This window comes from Oncorhynchus mykiss, chromosome 5 (genome assembly GCF_013265735.2).
Source record: "Oncorhynchus mykiss isolate Arlee chromosome 5, USDA_OmykA_1.1, whole genome shotgun sequence".
Lineage (NCBI taxonomy): Eukaryota > Metazoa > Chordata > Actinopteri > Salmoniformes > Salmonidae > Oncorhynchus > Oncorhynchus mykiss.
Window position 1 is genome coordinate 84,433,221 of NC_048569.1, and position 22,472 is coordinate 84,455,692.

The following is a 22,472-nucleotide window of genomic DNA, read 5'->3' on the forward strand; positions in this document are numbered from 1 at the left end:
ATGGCGTTGGGGCTGGCATCCCAGGAGAGGGAGGCTGTGTTACTGCCACAGTCCACCCAGCTGGAGACGTGGGTGGGAGGACAAGGCACTGTAGGAGGGGAGGAGGAGAGAAAGAGGTTATGGTCTGACTTGGATTGTGGCTCTGTGTAATGTAGTTAGCCTTATGCTTTGAGATACACCTATGTATATAAAAACCTATGCCTATAAATATGTATGTGGACACCTCGTCGATCATCTCATTCCAAAATCATGGGCATAAATATTGAGTTGGTCCCCTTTTGCAGTTATAACAGCCTCCACTCTTCTGGGAAGGCTTTCCACTATATGTTGGAACATTGCTGTGAGGACTTGCTTCCTTCCATTCAGCCACAATAAGCTTTAGTGAGGTCAGGCACTGTTGTTGGGGTGTCCACATACTAGTGCAGTCAGCGTTCCAATTCACCCCAAAGGTGTTCGATGGGGTTGAGGTCAGGGCTCTGTGCAGACCAGAATGTCATTGTATGCTGTAGCGTTAAGATTTCCCTTCCCTGGAGCTAAGGGGTCTAGCCTGAACCATGAAAAACAGCCCCACACCATTATTCAGAAATTTGACGAACTGACTTGTTGGAAAGGTGGCATCCTATGACGGTGCCACTTTGAACATCACTGAGCTCTTCAGTAAGGCCATTCTACTGCCAATGTTTGTCTTTGGTGATTGTATGACTGTGTGCTCAATTTTATACACCTGTCAGCAAGGGTGTTGCTGAAATAGCCGACGTGGTTTTGTTGAGAATATGACTCCAAATGCACATTACTGCGTCTTACAAAATAATAATAATAATGTTCATGGCTTTTCCCGACTTTTCCCGACTCAAGCAGGTTGCTTGATTGATTGATTGCTTAACCCAGAAACATATCACATCAACCCCACTGTTTATTACTCTGTCTTCACCTGTCTGTAGGGTGACCATGCTGCTCTCGGTGCTGGAGCAGGCGTCGTCCATAGCCAATACACTGAGGCTGTACGTCTGACCACACAGCAGATCCTCCAGACTACAGGTGGTGTCGTTGGACGTGCACTCCGTACGGTGGCCGCTGTTGCCCATGGCGATGGCAGTGTAGACCTTGGCCCCACGGCTGGCGTCCCAGGTGACGGCTACAGGGCTCTCTCCACAGGTACGGTGCGCTGTCACGTTAGTGGGCACACAGGGCACTGAGAGGGGAGGAAGACGAGAAAAATAGATTCTTACAGTTTATATAGAGTAACTGATCAGTTATACAAGTTCTGACATCCTTGAATTTGAGTTGAGCAATATTGGAAAGTTACTTTATATAACGCCTTTTTCGTCCATTGTTGGTCTACCTGATTGAAAATTGAGTAGTATTTTGATAGAGATCGTTCAAACAGCTGGAACTCAATGGAATGAAACTGAATTTATTTCACAAACTAGTTATATCCTGTCTCACCTTCCCTGATGACCATGGCCTGACTGGGCATAGAGAGGCAGGATCTGTTAACAGACATAACCTCCACAACATACTCCTCTCCACAGTCCAGTGTGTCCACGCTACAGCTGGTTGCCGTGGAGTTACAGGTCACCTGCTCTCTGTTGCCGTGGGAGATGATGGTGGTGTAACCTAACGCACGCAGCGACGTGTCCCAGCTCACCGTCAGCGTTCCAGACCCACAATCCATCTCAGTTTGTATGTTGGCAGGCCCGCATGGGACTGGAGAGAGAGAGAGAGAGTGATGGAGAAAAGAGGAGGTAAGTTTGACCAAAGACATGCAGTATGTACAGTAGTATACTAAAATAGAAGTGTATCAGGGTAATGGTTAAATCTAGGGGTCATATAACTGTGGAGAGGTTTGGGGACTAAAGTCAAAACTGAGTAGGATTGAATCAATAAGTGTTAGGTTGAGTAAGTTGCATATAAGTCATAGAGATGCCCTACCTGACTCTAGTTGTTGGATTAAGGATTTGGCGGTTGCCAAATTCTTCAATTAGGGCTAGTATTGTGTGTACTGTTAATGGTGAAGGTTCCTACCTGACTCCATGGTGATGGCCTGGGAGGGTATGCTGGGGCAGATGCCGTCGTGGTGCATGACGGAGACAGAGTAGAGCTGGCCACACTTCAGGCTGGGGACAGTGCAGTTGTTCCCTGTGGTGCTGCAGCTGAGAAGGCCTCCCTCTGTGTCCTCAATGGTGGCTGTGTAGGAGAGTATACTGTGATGGCCCTGCCAGACAATCAGAGCGTGGTTCGCCGCACAGTCGAGGAAGGCCTCGATGTGGTCCGGAAGGCAGGGGGCTGGAGGTGGAGGGAGAGGGGATCATGTGATGTGAGAGACACTCAACACTCATATAAACATGGCAAATAACAGTTTGGAAATCATGTATTTATTGAGCTGTATAGTAGGCCTTGCTCAAAAGGCACGGAATAACAAGACTACTACTACTTCCTGTGTAATAAAACTATCATTATTATTACCATTATTATTATAAAACTATTTAGAACTCTGTCCCCAAACTGGAGAGAGCAGAGCAGTAAAAGCACTTTGTGACAACTGCTGATGTAAAAAGGGCTTAATAAATACATCTGATTGACAGTAACATGCCTGTCTCTATGGTGACTATCTCGCTGTCGGAGCTGTTGCACTTGAGGTTGGTTGCGGTGACGAAGGCGTTGTAGGTGGAGCTGCAGCGGAGGCCCTTGATCTGACACTTGGTATCCATGGAGTTACAGGTGTGAACCACGCCAGCGTCATCCATTGCTGTGGCGATGTAGAACAGAGAGCCGTAGGAAACCTGCCAGTTCAGAGTGATGGAGTCGGATCCACAGTACATTGCTGCTGAAACGTTCTGAGGAGCGCAGGGAACTGCAGCGGGGAGGGAACATTCAGTTGAGTGTGTGTGTGTGGTTTGGTACTAGTTAGTTACAAGGGTAGTGAATGCCCCAGTTGAACAATATACACTGCTTAATGGCTTTTCCCTTCAAGATAAGCTTATTGAGCCAGGTGTGAAAACCATGCATGAAAGTCACATAAATATGGCTAATGAATTCAGTGGAGGGTAATGGCTAGAAAAAAATCATGTGCATTTAATGTATGTAATTTACTGGCAGTGAAGAGTTGACCATGTCTCACCTGTCTCAGCCACCTGTCCCAGAGTCCTGTAGCTGGGGCAGTTGTCATCGAAAGCTGTGATGTACATGGTTAAACTCTCCCCACAATGCACCGAGGGTATGGCACAGGTGTTGGTGAAGGAGCTGCAGTTGTAGCGGTTGCTTTCATCCTTGTTTCCCCATGCCTCAACCGTGTAGGCCAGAGCCCCCTCGGCACGGTCCCATGTGCTGGTCAGGACATCAGACCGACAGTCGGTTGAGGATAACAAGTTCTGAGGCATACAGGGGGCTGGAGAGGGATGATAAAGAGTTGCTGTTAGTTGCTGTGTGAATTTAAGTATGATCTCTCTAATTCTTTCTTTCTCTCTCTCGGAGGACCTGAGCCCTAGGACCATGCCTCAGGACTACCTGGCCTGATGACTCCTTGCTGTCTCCAGTCCACCTGGCCGTGCTGCTGCTCCAGTTTCAACTGTTCTGTCTGCGGCTATGGAACCCTGACCTGTTCACCGGACGTGCTACCTGTCCCAGACCTGCTGTTTTCAACTCTCTAGAGACAGCAGGAGTGGTAGAGATACTCTGAATGATCGACTACGAAAAGCCAACTGACATTTACTCCTGAGGTGCTGACCTGTTGCACCCTTGACAACCACTGTGATTATTATTATTTGACCCTGCTGGTCATCTGTGAAAATGTTAACATCTTGGCCATGTTCTGTTAATCTCCACCCGGCACAGGCAGAAGAGGACTGGCCACCCCTCATAGCCTGATTCCTCTCTAGGTTTCTTCCTAGGTTTCGGCCTTTCTAGGGAGTTTTTTCTAGCCACCGTGCTTCTACACCTGCATTGCTTGCTGTTTGGGGTTTTAGGCTGGGTTTCTGTACAGCACTTTGAGATATCAGCTGATGTAAGAAGGGCTTTATAAATAAATTTTATTTGATTCCCACTCAAGTTATTATTATTTCACAAGCATTGTAGTTTTGTAAATTACAATCTTAGAAAGGGTTCTTTGGCTGTCATCCTAGGAGAACCCTTTGAATAAACCTGGTTGGTTCCAGGTAGAACCCTTTTGGGTTCCATGTAGAATGCTTTCGGAACCCTTTTTTCTAAGCGTGTACATTAAATTGTTGTCAAAAACCATGTTTCTTTATTTTGCTAATTATATGATCCTTATAGATCAGTAGGAGGGGTGTTTCTAGGTTTTTGAAGTGCAGTCCAATCAAGTCATGGATAGTCAAGGTGCTAAAACTGGAGCTAAAGCCTACTGGTCCTCTCACTTCGTGATCAGACGCAAGGCTAGAGTGTCCCACACAGCGCCAGTTGTCATCCTAATCATACAGCATATGAGTGTAGTCTACTAGCAATGCGTGGGTTGATTTATAACTCGCAGTCCCCGCTGTTATAGCCGTGGGGCGGGCGGGTTTAGGGTCATGAAATATTGTGTGGATGAAGGATTGGTGGGTTAAATAAAGAGAAAACAATAACTGAAAAAATCCTTAAATGTATCATTTTTGTGCAATTTATATCAATAGGCTACATTGAGGTTTATCTTTCATTATTTTATGCAATCTAGCATTCGTGCATAAGCCTACGCTTTAGGGCCTAACTGTACGTGCACCAAATATCCAACATTCCAAATGCTTTTGGGAAGAGTTAGAAAAAGTTCACCTCGATTCACGGAGTCAAAAAAGACAATGTCGAAGTTTAATTCAATAAGAGAAAAGCTGCGAAATGGAGAGTTGAAAATAAGGGGAGAGACAGAAAAGTAATGTTTGGGAAAGATTTGTTGAAGTGGTAAAAGAGGATGATAGCAGTGTTATGTGTGATGATTGTGAGACGCTATACAAATTCCGCAGTCACAAGACTGGGACTTCAAATAGGCCTATGGAATGTCAAGGGAACTGTAGCCTGTTCAGATGGGTTAAATGGAAAACAAAATCTGGACACTGACTGTAGGTCTATAACCTCTCACATAGCCTCACTATTAACTCCTGCAGAATTAAACATTTCTTCCAGTGAAATTATACAGCAAATGTAGGCAATTTATTTAATGGAGAAATATGATTTCTTTCTTTCATCATCTTGAGAGAATGTGAAGTTAGATACCGTCTGTAGAGGTGCCATCTTTATCAGCATCATAAAAGCTGATAGTATTTCAACCACATAAAATATGCATCCAAGACTAACTGAAATCTTATCAGAAACATGTTGGGTTGTTTTCACAGCTTTCTATTTCCTTAGAACAGGTCAAACATTTGGACATTTTGCACAGAAAATCTTTCCCGTTTCTTGTGGTTGGATTATTGCATTTTCTCCCCAGTCCCTAAACGTCTTTACTCTGCGAAAGAATCAGAGATGACAGAGAGAAAGAACTTTACCGATGTCAACTTGTTTGAATCATTCATTCTATCGATTTATGACATTATTCTGGTGAGCAGGGGTTTATTTAGTCTTCTAGGGCAACATATAATGACAGGAGAGAAGCTGTATGTATCTAATTATAGACCAGTTGACTAACAAATAGCCGACCAAAATGTTGGAAATTATAAGCATAAACATATCTAAATCAGGCAAAAGAAAATCCTGCACCCCCTGTCAAAAAAACATTCATCTGTCTCTGACTAGTTTACAGTGCATTTTCTGTATTAGTGGTTTAGGTTTGGGTGCGGCCTCAGATTTTCACTTTATCACATATAGTCGGGCGGTTGCGGATGGGTTATTAGCAATTGCGGTCAGGTGTTGGTGAGCAAAAAGCTGACCACTATAGTCTACTATATTATAGTCTATATAGTCTACTATAGTCTACTATATTCTCATAATGAAAAAACTATGGGCCCTTGTCAAAAGTTCTACTTATGGTTGTCTCACCTAGCTACAGTATCTTAAGATGAATGCATTACCTGTAAGTCGCTCTGGATAAGTGGGTCTGGTAAATGTCTAAAATGTAAAACGTACTATATAGGGACTAAGTTGCCATTTCAGAAGCAGCCTGTGAGTGTGTCTGTGGTCGTACCGGTGCGGACTGCTACTGGTGGGCTGGCCTGGCTGTTGCACCCGCTACTGACAGAGTAGACAGTGAAGGTGTAGCGACGGCCACACACAGTGTTGGTGAAGAAACAGGAAGTGTCTAAGGTCATACAGTCCATGTTTTCTCCCTCTGAGTCCACGGCCTTGGCCCTGTAGTGAGCCGTGTTGTTGGTGGCAGCCCAGGAGAAGATGATCACGTTGCTGGAACACTCACGGTACAGGTTGAGATTCTTTGGAGGACAGGGGACTGCGAGAGGGAGAGAGAGGGAGGAGGGAGGGAGAGAGTGGTAGAGGGAAAACGAGAGAGAAATATGAGAGGGTGAGAGTGAGGGAGAGAGAGAGTGAAGAATGGGAGAAGAGAGAGAAAAGGGAGAAACATCAAAACCCTGATGTTTAAGATTACAGCAAACCACTGGGGTATATAGTTCTACAAAGGGACTGCTTTTCTCTAAAATAGGTTACAGAATATAATATAACATGACTTTGCAGCTCAATAGAGGACCTAGTTCTCAAGGATGATGCCTATGCAGTAATGTGTGGGTGTGGTCTGTGTCGACGTGAATAAGAAATAAACAGACATAGAGGACCATGGAAAAGCAGGAAGGGAAAAAACTATTCCCATTTGACCTCCGATATTATCCTGACAAAAACAGCAAAAGAAAGGCTGTTTACAACTTTGCATTATACACTATGTTGTATTGTCATCATATGTGAACTGTAATATGTATCAAATCTGATGTAAGAAGTGAATTCAGGTAAAGCACTTTGTTGGACACATCACTTGTACAGTGGGTGTACTGTACATCCTGTGAGGAACAACAGTTGTTTGTTGCCCTTGATCTGCAGCAGCTAAGCCCTGGTACACAATGCAGCCTCAGGAGGCTGTGTGAGAGATAGGATGTTGGTTAAGCTGTAGCCTACAGTAGGGGAGAGCATGGCTGTGTGTCCGGTTGGAGGGATTCAAGGGTCAGAAGTGTAAGAGTGCCATTCGTTCAGCCTTCTAGAATGTTTGTTGCCCTCCATTCTGTCGTCCTCTGTCTTATTGTGGGTCCACTTTATTGTGGGTCCTGGTGTTTCCCTTTTCTCAATCAGTGTCCCACCTGTGTCACTGTGTCTCACCTGTCTCCAGGTGTCCTACGTATGTCAAAAGTGTCTCACTGTCTCACCTGTCCAAAAGTATGCCTCCTTGGTCTCAGTGTCCTTACCTGTGGCAAAGTGTGAGGTGGCGTTTACTTTGCTCTCACAGCTCTTGGACACAGCGGTGACCTGCACCATGTAGTCATCTCCGCAGCCCACCCCTGTGATCTGGCACTCTGTGCCCTGAGAGGTGCAGGACAGGACGGTCCTGCCGCTGCCGGTAGCAACTGCTCTGTACGAGTCTGCTCCGAACACTCTGGCCCAGGACACCATGGCTGTGCCACTGGTACAGCTGTACTCCACGGATATGGACATCACAGCACTTAATGCTGAAAATGACATATAATGCTTTCATAAGTACTGGATTTGGTTCATGTGAATGTGAGGATCATTCGGTGCTTGCCTACTTGAAAATTACATATTTACTTATTGGCTATCAGTTCAGTGCAAAGGAGAAACCTTTTTGAGGAAATGTTTGCTATTACATAAAAAAATATATATTTATATACAGTAGGTCTGAAAATACCTAGTTTATCGGACAGTAATGACTCATTTTAAAACGGATTATAAAAGCTTACTCACTGTTTGTAGTATATGTGTATTCAGTAGGCTCTCCTGGCTCCAGTAAGGTGTTGACAGAAGCCACTGATATCTGATAAGAGGAACATGGCAGGATATCCCTTATGTCCAGTTGGTTTTGGAACACTTTTGTCTTGAACAGTGCGTGGTCTGGTTCATCCAGGTCGGTAACCGTCACCTCGTAAAGAATAACCTTTTCCACTGGCTGCCAGAACAGGCGCACTGAACTATTTCCAATCTGGTTGGCTGTAACTCCCTTTGGCGGTTGGATCACTATGGAGGGACAAATGAACGGTCATGTAGGCCTATAATGAACCGCTGACTAGAGTTCACCTGTGGTTGGCTAGTTGAGGGCTGAATGCCTTAAGTATAAAGCTAAAAGTGAAACGTTAAACATTTAAGCTAGAGTACGCTGCCTTTAAAATTCTTTAGACCTCGCATTTACAACCAGCTTACCCACAACCAGAATGTAGTCTAAAGTTAATCGAGGTAAAATAGTTAACTCACAGGTAGAAATGGTCCTCACTCTGCTTCTCGCTCCAAGACCAGCTTGGTTTGCGGTGTAGATGTAACAGTCGTAGACGGTTGATGGCTGTAGATTTTGGACCACAGCGCTCATGTTGGTGAAGGTCAAATTAAGCCTCTCTACCATGGTCTTTGACTCCATCAACAGGTGATAATGGTCCGCGGTGTACACGCGCACCCATTCTATTTGGATTGAAGTACTTGATAATGCCCTTGAGGAGGTTATCTGAGAGGTCTCGGGAACTAAAATAGTAACAAGAGGGGGCAACGTAAGCTATTATTAGAATTTCTAGAATATTGCTCAGTAGACCAGTCCATGCGCAAAAGTCCATGCGTAAATCTGCAAAACATTTATTTGGAAAATATTTGTTGCCATGGTGGGCCTAAGACTAGGCTTGATAAATAGCACATGTTTTTTAAATGAAATATTTGAGTTTACTGGTTAAAATTCATGTTTATCACAACTTTGCTTTCCGGTGGAGAATGATACTTACCTGTTTTGGCCACTTGTGTTTTCAAGCACATAACATAGTAGAACTGGAACACTTTGACCGTAACACTATACAAGGTTCCAGGTCTCAGGCCCTGGACCAGTTTTTCCGTACTGGTAGCTGGTAGCGTTATCACTACAGGTGCTATATCTGTCGCATTTATTACCCGAAGGTCCAAAAAGTAATTTGTTGCTCCAGTGTATTTGTTCCATTTCACCAGAAGTGCTGACGCAGCTGGAGATGTTATTGATGTAATATTGCATACTAAAAGAGAGAGAGAGAAGTTTGAGTAAAATTCAATAGAAAAAAAGGTATCTAGGAGAGAATAGCCTAGTAGAATTGATTGATGAGTAAATCAGTAAATATCTCAATACTCTATCACGCATCATTGCCTGAGGGGATGACAATACGTTTTCAAGTTCATCTCCCCCAAATTGTGTCAAATCTTTCAGTTACACTTTTTATGTATATTGAACATTTGAACACAGAATCCTATAAAAAAATATTATGAATAAATAAACATTATTGACTGCTTGACATCCACATCTTCCCTTTATTCAAAGTCCATCAACTAACGATATAGCTGGAGACTTACCTTGTGCTTTTGTGTATGATATCTGAAAAACAGCCAAAATAAGTGAATTATACTCCAACATTCATTTGACAAAACAATATAATATAAAGTTATTTCTGCACACAAAACAGTTTGCACACAAAAAAAGTATATTCCAAGAAAAATATATATTTACCTGTGTTAGAGATACCAATACTAAAGAAAAACCTATTGCTCCTACCAATCCCATTGTTCACAATGACTGCAGGATCCTGATTAGTTTAGTATACAAGGCAGTCAAATACAAAAGGTGTTCTGGATTCTTTTGAGCTAAAGTGCACATACTAGGTGGGAACCAATCAGTAGGCCCCAAATGGGGCCAGCTTTCCTCCTGATCGCCCTGGGCACAGAGGTGTCATGAGAAGATAACGGCGCAGGCAGGGAACGAGGGAGGGATGAGAAAAAGACTGGGTGGCTCAGCTCTATTGGAAGGATACAGCAGGCTGGTATCTCTCTCCGTGCTTCTGTATCAGTTTGGTTGCATAATAATCAATGCATCCCCTTCATGATTTGTCACACACCTATATTATGTTCAGTATTTACATTTGATTTGTTCTCACCACACTGTGACTTTTTCATTTCCACTTAGGCTACGTTTAGACTGTTATGATATTTTTTCCAGTAATTGTTTTTTTGAGAAATCACATCAGATCTTATTCAGGGCTGATTTGATTGGTCAAAAGACCCGTTAGTGAAACAAAGATCGTTATTGGGCTGCCTGTCTAAACGCATCTATAGATGCCACAATGCCTGCGTTTACACAGGCAGCCCAATTCTGATATTTATTTTCCCCCTAATTGGTCTTTTGACCAATCACATCAGATCTTTTCACAGCAAACCTTTTTCAGAGTTATCTGATTGGTCAAAGATCAATTAGTGGAAAAAAATATCAGAATTGGTCAGCCTGTGTAATTGCAGCCTATGCGCTACTATGTGGTATATTTCAATGTGTTATGTTGAATGATTTCAATATTTCTAAAATAGATTGGTTTTTCTCACAATCATCATGTATTCATTTAGCACAGTGGTTCCCAAACCTTTTATATTCCAGTACCCCTTCAAACATTCAAACTCCAGCTGCGTACCCCCTCTAGCACCAGGATCAGCGCAATCTCAAATATTGTTTTTTTGACACCATTGTAAGCCTGCCACACACACACACTATACGATACATTTAAACATAAGAATGAGTGAGTTTTTGTCACAACCCGGCTCGTGGAAAGTGACAAATAGCTCTTATTGGAACAGGGCACAAATAACAATATAATAATAATCAATCATTTTGCTCTTTATTTAGCCATCTTACATTTAAACCTTATTTGTTCATTGACATTTGCGAATAACTCACTACAGGTTAATGAGAAGGGTGTGCTTGAAAGGATGCACATAACTCTGCAATGTTGGGTTGCATTGGAGAGAGTCTCAGTCTTAAATCATTTTCCACACACAGTCTGTGCCTGTATTTAGTTTTCATGCTAGTGAGGGCAGAGAATCCACTCTCACATAGGTACGTGGTTGCAAAGGGCATCAGTGTCTTAACAGTGAGATTTACGAAGGCAGGATACTCTGAGCGCAGCCCTATCCAGAAATCTGTCAGTAGCTTCTGATTAAATTTAATTTTCACAGAACCGCTTGTTGCAATTTTGATGACGCTCTCTTGTTCAGATATCGGTAAGTGGACTGGAGGCAGGGCATGAAAGGGATAACGAATCCAGTTGTTTGTCATCCGTTTCGGGAATTACCTGTGTAATTGCACACCTAACTCATTCAGGTGCTTCGGAATATCACATTTGACATTGTCAGTAAGCTTGAGTTAATTTGCACACAAAAATCATACAATGATGGAAAGACCTGTGTGTTGACCTTGTTAATGCAGACAGAGAAGAGCTCCAACTTCTTAATCATAGCCTCAATTTTGTCCCGCACATTGAATATAGTTACGGAGAGAGTCCATGTAATCCTACATGCAGATTATTCAGGCGAGAAAAAATATCACCCAGATAGGCCAGTCGTGTGAGAAACTCGTCATCATGCAAGCGGTCAGACAAGTGAAAATGATGGTCAGTAAAGAAAACTTTAAGCTCGTCTCTCAATTTAAAAAATTGCATCAATACTTTGCCCATTGATAACCAGCACACTTATGTATGTTGTAAAAGCGTTCTATGGTTGCTGCCCATATCATTGCATAATGCAGAAAATACAGAAGAGTTCAGGGGCCTTGCTTTAAAAGTGAACCATTTTCACTGTAGTATCCAAAAAGTCTTTCAAGCTGTCAGGCATTCCCTTGGCAGCAAGAGCCTCTCGGTGGATGCTGCAGTGTACCCAAGTGGTGTCGGGAGCAACTGCTTTCACGTGCGTCACCACTCCCCTATGTCTCCCTGTCATGGCTTTTGTGCCATCAGTACAGATACCAACACATCTTGACCACCAAAGTCATTTGATGTCACAAAGCTGTCCAGTTCTTTAAAAATATCCTCTCCTGTTGTCCTGGTTTCCAGTGGTTTGCAGAAGAGGATGTCTTCCTTAATTGACCCCCCATAAACGTAATGGACATATACCAGGAGCTGTGCCAAGCCCGCCACGTCTGTTGACTCATCCAGCTGTAACACATAGAATTCACTGGCTTGTATGCGAAGCAGTAATTGTTTCAAAACATCTCTTGCCATGTCACTGATGCATCGTGAAACGGTGTTGTTTGATGAACGGATTATCTGTATAGTTTTTGGGGCCTTTTCCCCCAGCATTGTCCCAGCCATATCCGCGAAAGCAGAAAGAATTAAGTCCTCCACAATAGTATGGGGCTTGCCTGTCCTAGCCACTTGGTAGCTCACCATATAAAACGTTTCTACCCTTCTTGTTAATGGTATCTGTTGCTTTTATACGTGTCTTACTATTCGAAAGTCGTCTTAATTCTTGCTCAAAATACTCCTGTGGCTTATTTTTCAAATTGGCATGTTTTGTTTCTATATGTCTGCCCAATAGTGAATGTTGTGAGATAGTACTTTTGCACATAAAGCACACTGTGGCTGAGGAAAGCGACTACTCCCAATATAAGTGAACACCAAATCAATGTAGTTCTCATCATATTTGCGCCTCTTCGATGGTCTAATGTCCCCCAACAGCCATCTGTTGTTCGGTGCTTTCCCGGGTAAGGGGGCAGTAGCTCTTCGGCTGCATCAGATTCACAATTGTCTGTGTCCATGCTATCTGGGCTGACAACAAATGTAGAATTACTGATGTTAGCATTGGATGTGCTCGTGGAAGCAGAACAACTTGTGTCATCGACAGGTGCAGGTGTAGTACTGCTGGAAGTAGCAGTACTACCAGTAGAGCTGGTATGTGTCTCCATGGACACCGGCCTTACTTTTTTAAACCATTAATACATTTTCGAGCAAACGCAATGAGCAGCTGCTACGTTTGGCTACATATTTTTTTTTATGTGAATCACTTATTATTTGGCGTACCCCTGACGGCATTGCGGGTACACGTACCCCAGTTTGGGAATACCTGATTTAGCACAATGGATTACAATTTTGAGCCTATAGCTTTTAGTTTCTGGGCACCTCACTTATGGAACAATCTTCAGAATACTCAGTTGGATGCACTGGTGCCTTTTGGGCAATTCAGATTGTTGGTAGAGGATCTCTTTGATGAGGAACTGGGTTGTTTTTTATGATAATAGTTTTTTGTGTTTTTCTTTGTGTGTATCCTATGATCCTGCCTTGATTGTGTAGTTTCTTGGTTTTGTCATGCAGGTCTCCCTTGGAATATAGACCATGGTCACAATAGGTCGCCTAAATAATTAAACTATAATAAAGAAATAAGTACTGGGTTGCCCCCCCATTGGGTTGTGCCGTGGCGGAGATCTTTGTGGGCTATACTCGGCCTTGTCTCAGGATGGTAAGTTGGTGGTTGAAGATATCCCTCTAGTGGTGTGGGGGCTGTGCTTTGACAAAGTGGGTGGGGTTATATCCTTCCTGTTTGGCCCTGTCCGGGGGTGTCCTCGGATGGGGCCACAGTGTCTCCTGACCCCTCCTGTCTCAGCCTCCAGTATTTATGCTGCAGTAGTTTGTGTCGGGGGGCTAGGGTCAGTTTGTTATATCTGGAGTACTTCTCCTGTCCTATTCGGTGTCCTGTGTGAATTTAAGTGTGCTCTCTCTAATTCTCTCTTTCTCTCTTTCTTTCTCTCTCTCGGAGGACCTGAGCCCTAGGACCATGCCTCAGGACTACCTGACATGATGACTCCTTGCTGTCCCCAGTCCACCTGGCCGTGCTGCTGCTCCAGTTTCAACTGTTCTGCCTTATTATTATTGGACCATGCTGGTCATTTATGAACATTTTAACATCTTGGCCATGTTCTGTTATAATCTCCACCCGGCACAGCCAGAACAGGACTGGCCACCCCACATAGCCTGGTTCCTCTCTAGGTTTCTTCCTAGGTTTTGTCCTTTCTAGGGAGTTTTTCCTAGCCACCGTGCTTCTACACCTGCATTGCTTGCTGTTTGGGGTTTTAGGCTGGGTTTCTATACAGCACTTTGAGATATCAGCTGATGTACGAAGGGCTATATAAATACATTTGAATTGAATTGAATTACTATGATCTTTCTTTTAGGGGCAGGAAATGATCATGGGCTCTTCATGATTCCAAATAAGAGGTTTGTCCTATTACATAGAGGTGTAAAGTATCTTATATTGTATGAAATGTAGTCACCTGCTAGTCAGAGGACTTGCTATAGTGTTGGCCACTATCAACACCTCAGTCCCACTATGGTGTAATAATGAAGCCTTCATAAACCCTTTATAATTCCTATATAAGATGCTTCATAAACCATTAATTAGTAATTCAGAATATATTAAGTGTAGCAAAAGGGTTATGCCAAATTTGGCTAACTATCAGTTGTAAGGACCCTTCATGTAGTTATAATTTATTTTGTGAATCATATACAGTGTGTAGTTGTAATAAAACATTCATCATTTGTTGTTCATTTTGAGTGGGACCAATAACTCAGTGCCTTAGTTATACATGGTTTCATTATTTTTTGTGATAACATTTATTCATGACCATCATTTAGCTTTTTCAAACAGAAATTTGCATCCTGTAGCACTAATTCCAAAAAGTTTTGGGACACTATAAAGTCCATGGAGAATAAGAGCACCTCTTCCCGTCTGCCCACCACACTGAGGATAGGAAACCCTGTCACCACTGATAAATCTATGATAATCGATCATTTCAATAAGCATTTTTCTACGGCTGGCCAAGCTTTCCACCTGGCTACCCCTACCCCGGCCAACAGCTGATGTTCTGAAAGAGCTGCAAAATCTGAATCCCTACAAATCAGCTGGGCTTGACAATCTGGACCCTCTCTTTCTAAAATAATCAGCAAAATTGTTGCAACCCCTATTACTAGCCTATTCAACCACTCTTTCGTATCGTCTGAGATCCCCAAAGATTGGAAAGCTGCCGCGGTCATCCCCCTCTTTAAAGGGGGAGACACTCAAGACCCAAACTGTTATAGACCTATATCCATCCTGCCCTGCCTTTCTAAAATCTTTGAAAGCCAAGTTAACAAAGAAATCACCGACCATTTTGAATCCCACCGTACCTTCTCCACTATGCAATCTGGTTTCCGAGCTGGTCATGGGTGCACCTCAGCCACGCTCAAGGTCCTAAACGATATCATAACTGCCATCGATAAAAGACAGTACTGTGCAGCTGTATTCAACATCCTGGCCAAGGCTTTCGACTCTGTCAATCACCGCATTCTTATCCACAGACTCAATAGCCTTGGTTTCTCAAATGACTGCCTCGCCTGGTTCACCAACCTCTTCTCTGACAGAGTTCGGTGTGTCAAAATCAGAGGGCCTGTTGTCCGGACTTCTGGCAGTCTCTATGGGGGTGCCACAGGGTTCAATTCTCAGGCCAACTCTTTCTCTGTTCATATCAATGATGTTGCTCTTGCTGCTGGTGATTCTCTGATACACCTCTATGCAGACAACACCATTCTGTATACATCTGGCCCTTCTTTGGACACTGTGTTAACAAACCTCCAAATGAGCTTCAATGCCATACAACACAACACCATACAACTTCCGTGGCCCCCAACTGCTTTTAAATACTAGTAAAACTAAATGCATGCTCTTCAACCGATTGCTGCCCGCACGGTTCTGACTGAATATGTGGACAACTACAAATACCTAGGTGTCTGGTTAGACTCTACTTCCAGACTCACACTAAGCATCTCCAATCCAAAATTAAATCTTGAATCGGCTTCCTATTTCGCAACAAAGCATCCGTCACTCATGCTGCCAAACATACCTTCGTAAAACTGACTATCCTACCGATCCATAGCAGCATCCGCCCGTAGCACGCGCTCCAGCAGGTATATTGTTCTGGTCATCCCCAAAGCCAATTCCTACTTTGGCCGCCTTTACTTCCAGTTCTCTGCTACCAATGACTGGAACAAATTGCAAAAATCACTGAAGCTGGAGACTCATATCTCCCTCTCTAACTTTAAGCACCAGCTGTCAGAGCAGCTCACAGATCACTGCACCTGTACTTAGCTCATCTGTAAATAGCTCCTTTGCACCCCAGTATCCCTACTTGCACATTTATCTTCTGCACATCTATCACTCCAGTGTTTAATTAATAAATTGTCATTATTTCTATTTATTGCCTTACCTCCCTTATCTTACCTCATTTGCACACACTCTATATATACTTTTTTATTGTTTTATTGACTGTATGTTTGTTTATTCCATGTGTAACTCTGTGTTGTTGTTTGTGTCACTGCTTTGTTTTGTCTTGGCCAGGTCGCAGTTGTAAATGAGAACTTGTTCTCAACTAGCCCACCTGGTGAAATATATATTTTTTATAAATAATATTGTCCTATCAATTGAATTTATCACAGGTGGACTCCAATCAAGTTGTAGAAACATCTCAAGACAATGGAGATGATTGTGGACCACAGAAAAAAAAGAGGACCGAGCATGCCCCAATTCTCATCGACAGGGCTGCAGTTGAGCAGGTTGAGAGCTTCAAGTTCCTTGGTGTCGACATCACCAACAGACTAACATGGTCCAAGCACACCAAGACAGTCGTAAAGAGGGCACGACAAAACCTATTCCCCCTCAGGAGACTGAAAAGATTTGGCATGGGTCCTCAGATCCACAAAAGGTTATGCAGCTGCACCATCAAGAGCACTGTTTGCATCACTGCCTGGTACGGCAACTGCTCGGCCTCCGACCACAATGCACTACAGAGGGTAGTGCAAACGGCCCAGTACATCACTGGGGCCAAACTTCCTGCCATCCAGGACCTCTATACCAGGCGGTGTCAGAGGAAGGCCCTAAAAATTGTCAAAGACTCCCTAGTCATAGACTGTTCTCTCTGCTACCACACGGCAAGTGGTACCGGACCGCGAAGTCTAGGTCCAAGGGGCCTCTAAACAGCTTCTACCCAAAAGCCATAAGACTCCTGATCACCTAATCAAATGGCTACCATGACTATTTGCATTGCCCACCCCCCATTTCCACCACTGCTATGCTCTGTTGTTATCATCTATGCATAGTCACTTTAATAACTCTACCTACATGTACATATTACCTCAATTAACCGGTGCCCCCGCCCATTGACTCTGTACGGTACCCCCCTAAATATAGTCTGTAAAACTCCATTGTAGGTTAGGGGCTCGTAAGTAAGCATTTCACTGTAAGGTCTACCTACACCTGTTGTATTCAGCCCATGTGACTAATAAACTTTGATTTGATTTGAATTTTTATTATACAGAAAGCCCTTTAATTACTGAATTAAGTCAATTAAATCAATTATGAGAATAGTCAGATAACTGATCACGGACACGGTGGCGTAGCAGGAATCTCAGGATGATCAATGGAAACAAGATGCACCTGAGCTCAATTTCGAGTCTGAATACTTATGTAAATAAGTTATTTCTGTTTTTTATTTTTTTTATACATTTGCAAAAATGTATATAAACCTATGTTCGCTTTGTCATTATGGGGTATTGTGTTTAGATTGATGAGGATTAAAAAATATATATATTTTAGAATAACGCTGTAATGTAGCAAAATGTGGAAAAAGACAAGGGGTGTGAATACTTTCTGAATGCATTGTACAATACAGTATCACTCAAATGTTTACATAAGACTTGTTGTGTATCCTGACTCACAATCAGCCTCCATCTCCACTGTATAGAGACACTATGGCACTTCCGCAGTTGACCAAACCCAGAAAACAAACAACCTGTTGTGATAACTATTGTAAAATACATTGTGTCTGTAAAATGTATATAGTATGTATAGGCTGGCAGTAGAAGCCTAAGTGTTGTTGTCCATTAGTTTACTCCAATTAGGAGCTGGTTGGGTTAGAGGGTTGGTTGGGTTAGAGGGAAATTTATTTTAAAAATATATTTTTATATGTGTGTATATATATATATATATATATATATATATATATATATATATATATATATATATATATATATATATATATATATATATATATATATAAGTTTGGACACACCTACTCATTCAAGGGTTTTTCTTAATTTTTCCTATTTTCTACATTGTAGAATAATAGTGAAGACATCAAAACTATGAAATAACACATATGGAATCATGTAGTTACCAAAAAAGTGTTAAATAAATCTAAACATATTTTATATTTGAGATTCTTCAAAGTACCCTTTGCCTTGATGACAGCTTTGCACACTCTTGGCATTCTCTCAACCAGCTTCATGAGGTAGTCACCTGGAAGGATTTTCCAACAGTCTTAAAGGAGTTCCCACATATGCTGAGCACTTGTTGGCTGCTTTTCCTTCACTCTGCGTTCCAACTCATCCCAAACCATCTCAATTGGGTTAAGGTAGGGTGATTGTGGAGGCCAGGTCATCTGATGCAGCACTCCATCACTCTCCTTCTTGGTCAAATAGCCCGTACACAGCCTGGAGGTGTGTTTTGGGTCATTGTCCAGATGGCATATCACTGCAGAATGCTGTGGTAGCTATGCTGTTTAAGTGTGCCTTGAATTCTAAATAAATCACAGACAGTGTCACCAGCAAAGCACCCCCCACCATCACACCTCCATGCTTCACGGTGGGAGCCAGACATGCGGAGATCATCTGTTCACCTACTCTGCGTCTCACAAAGACACGGCGGATGGAACCAAAAATCTCTACTTTGGACTCATCAGACCAAAGGACAGATGTCCATAGCTTGTGTTTCTTTGACTGACCTTCATGTTTTAAAGTAATGATGGACTGTCGTTACTCTTTGCTTTTTTGAGCTGTTCTTGTCATAATATGGACATGGTCTTTTACCAAAAAGGGCTATCTTCTATACCCCCCCCACCTTGTCACAACACAACTGATTGTCTCAAACGCATTAAGAAGGAAAGGAATTCCACAAATGAACTTTAACAAGGCACACCTGTTAATTGAAATGCATTATTCCAGGTGACTGACTACCTCATGAACCTGGTTGAGAGAATGCCAAGAGTGTGCAAAGCTGTCATCAAGGCAAAGGGTGGCTACTTTGAAGAATGTCAAATATAAAATATATTTTGATTTGTTTAACACTTTTTGGTTACTACATGATTCCATATGTGTTATTTCATAGTGTTGATGTCTTCACTATTATTTTACAATATAGAAAATAGTAAAAATATAGAAAAACCCTTCAATGAGTAGGTGTTTCCAAACTTTTGACTGGTACTCTATATATATAGGCTCTAACACCTCAAGCGAGAATGTATGGCTCTAAATTCACATTGGCCCTGTTTTCTATCCTGTGTTGTTTCTTTCATCCAGGAAACAATACATGGGAACAGAGAGGCTGTTCTGCAACACAGAGATAAAGCAGAGGGAGGGGCCAGGTTTAGAAAGGAGACAGGTGCCGGTGAAACCCAAGGAAAGTAGGCAAACTTGGGAATTGGGACTCCTCGCAAACAGATAACTTGACAATGTATGTCACCTTGCCAGGATTTAACAAATCAGGTCTTTGGATTGCCAGTCAATCTGTGCCTTTATGGCAACTCATTTCACCACCGGCTATGGACGGATGATGTTGCTATTTCTGATACAAAGTTTAGTAAAGTTTGATTTTGTATGACTAAAATGTAATCCCCCAGGGTGTTTTTTGTTGTGTTGAAAGGGATATTTTATCACCAGAGAATAAAGGGCAATCACCTCTTAGTTCCTGACTGTGCGTAAGAAATAAGGAAGTCAACATGGGATATGTCCCACAAACCCAGCAAGGAAACTCAAACCCAGGCTTATACAATGGGCAATTTCCAAGAATCGTGAATAAGGACAAGTGATGCTAACACCTTGCTTTTTTCCCACTGTATTATTTTATGAGCTTGCGTTGTCCCGTCCTGCTATAGACACCAGTACGGATCACAGTGTAGGGTCCCATAGTGAATGTCTGTGATGCAACAATATTGTTTTCATTATTAATGGTTGTCATAATAAAACTCCACAAAAGTCCTATATTTTATTACCATACGTCCCCTTATACACTGAGTTATATTGATGTCACTCGTTAAATCCACTTCAGTCAGTGTAGATGAAGAGGAGGAGTCAGGTTAAAGAAGGATTTTTAAGCCTTGAGACAATTGAGAGATGGATTGTGTATGTGTGTCATTAAGGGTGAATGGGCAACACAAAACATTTTTCTTTGCATGGGGTATGGTAGTAGGTGCCAGGCACACCGGTTTGTGTCAAGAACTGCTACGCTGCTGGGGTTTTCATGCTCAACAGTTTCCAGTGACACAATTGTGGGAAGCATTGGAGTTTACATGGGCCAGCATCCTTGCGGAACGCTTTCAACACCTTGTAGAGTCCATGCCCAGATGAATTGAGGCTGTTCTGAGGGCAAAACTCAATATTAGAAAGGTGTTCCTAATGTTTTGTGTACTCAGTGTAAAATAGTATCTGGGATTGAAATAACTGGAAAAGTCCTAAAAAGGGCATAACTTTAGAGGGTAACTATTGTTTTATGGTGATTTTATCATAAATCTTACAGCTGAAAGATGAGTGAAATAAACAAAAGGCTCACTAGATGGCAGGGTGGTGGTGGTTGACGGAGGGCGTAACATGGAGGCTGTTTCAAATCCCATCCCAATAAAAATGACTTGCCTGAACAAAACCAGTCGCATTAAATTCTGCCTTAGAGGCAGAGCTGCCCTTTGAACAATATAAGTAAGTTATCCTTGTCCGAGCCAGAATGTCCCATAGGGAAGAAGCCCATATCCTGTTTCTGTAGCATGAGACAGCTTGATGTAAAGTACACCCTCTGGATAGGAGCTTACTCTCTACAATAGAGAGAACTCTGAGCTCTCTGATAGGGCGTTATATCCGGTTCCAGTGGATCTCCAGATATGGGTGTGGACGTGGTACTGTGGCTTCGATGATGATCATAAAGAGATACCCCTCTGCTGCTGTAACAGATGTGAAACCGCTAGCTAGTTTGCGGTGGTGCGCGCTAAATAGCATTTCAATCGGTGACGTCACTTGCTCTGAGACCTTGAAGTAGTGGTTCCCCTTGCTCTGCAAGGGCCACGGCTTTTGTGGAGCGATGGGTAACGATGCTTCGTGGGTGACTGTTGTTGATGTGTGCAGAGGGTCCCGGGTATGGGCGAAGGGACGGTCTAAAGTTATACTGTTACACTGCTACTGCCTTGTGTTCCTGTATTCTCTCTGAATGGCCTCTGTTGATATCAACATGAAAGTCTATATCAGGGGTACTCAACTCTTACCCTAAGAGGTCCGGAGCCTGACAGTTTTCTGTTCTACCTGATAATTAATTGCACACACCTGGTGACCTGGTGTCCCAGGTCCAAATCAGTCCCTGATTAAAGGGAAAGAAGTAAAGAATGCAGTGGAACTGGCTTTGAGGTCCAGAGTTTAGTTTGAGGGGTCTATACCTTGTGCATCATTTCTTACTGTGCATTAGGGATCCAAATCAGTACTGTTTCCCATTGTACATCGTGAAAACCACGTCAATCGAAGCTTAATTCCTAAAACAACTGTAGGCAGCACATGTTCCTCCTGGGAGGGTAGACAAAAGGACTGGTCCTCTGTGCCCAGCATACTTCAGTGTTTGATGTATGCTTCTGTAATGGGTTGGCATTGTATTAGATCCAAGAATACACCTTTATTGTCCAATGTGAGTTATTTCCAACCCATGGGTACCACACCAGGCTAAAGGTAGCATAAAATAAGCAGCAGAACAGCATCCCTGTAGCAGGTTAGTGGTTAAGTGCCTTGCTCAAGGGCATAACGGCAGCAGGTGGCACATGAGATTCTGATGTCAAAAACCCTCTGGTTGCCAGCTCACTCCTGACAAATTCTCCCCTCAGCCATGGGATTTGAACTGACAACCCTCTGGTTACTGGCCCTGAGAGATTCTGAATTCATCTGATTGAAGTTTAAGTCAGAATACTCTATCTTAGAAGTTATTGCATTAATGTGTGTACAAAATGCTCATTGGCATTTGATTAGACTAATACTGTATGTAAAAGCGATAGAGTTCGAGCCGTATGAAGAACAACAGGGTAGGAACATATTGGAATTGGTTGCAACCAGGTTGTGCTGTGGAGCTTCACAGTGGAGTACCCATAGGACCTTCTGAAATGTGTCAATTTATTGCAGGTAGTGTCAGAGGAAGTCCTGCCTCTGTTGATTGGGAGTATACGGGAAGTGAGTGGTGATTGAATTGTTAAGGAATGTGGCGCTGGAAGTAAAGCGGGATGGGTTTGGAAGGGAATTTTCTATAACAGTCCCTGAGTCTGACCTCTTATCAATCTCTCAAATGATATTAGAAATATAAAAAAATAAGAATTAATGCAATGCATGTGTTTTAGTGAAGGGAAATTGCAACAGTTTTACACAACCAAACAAATACATATTCCAAACCATTTTATTCTTACCGTTTATTCTGGAAAAAAATGACAGAACACGGAGGGCTTACAATGACAGATGCAATAT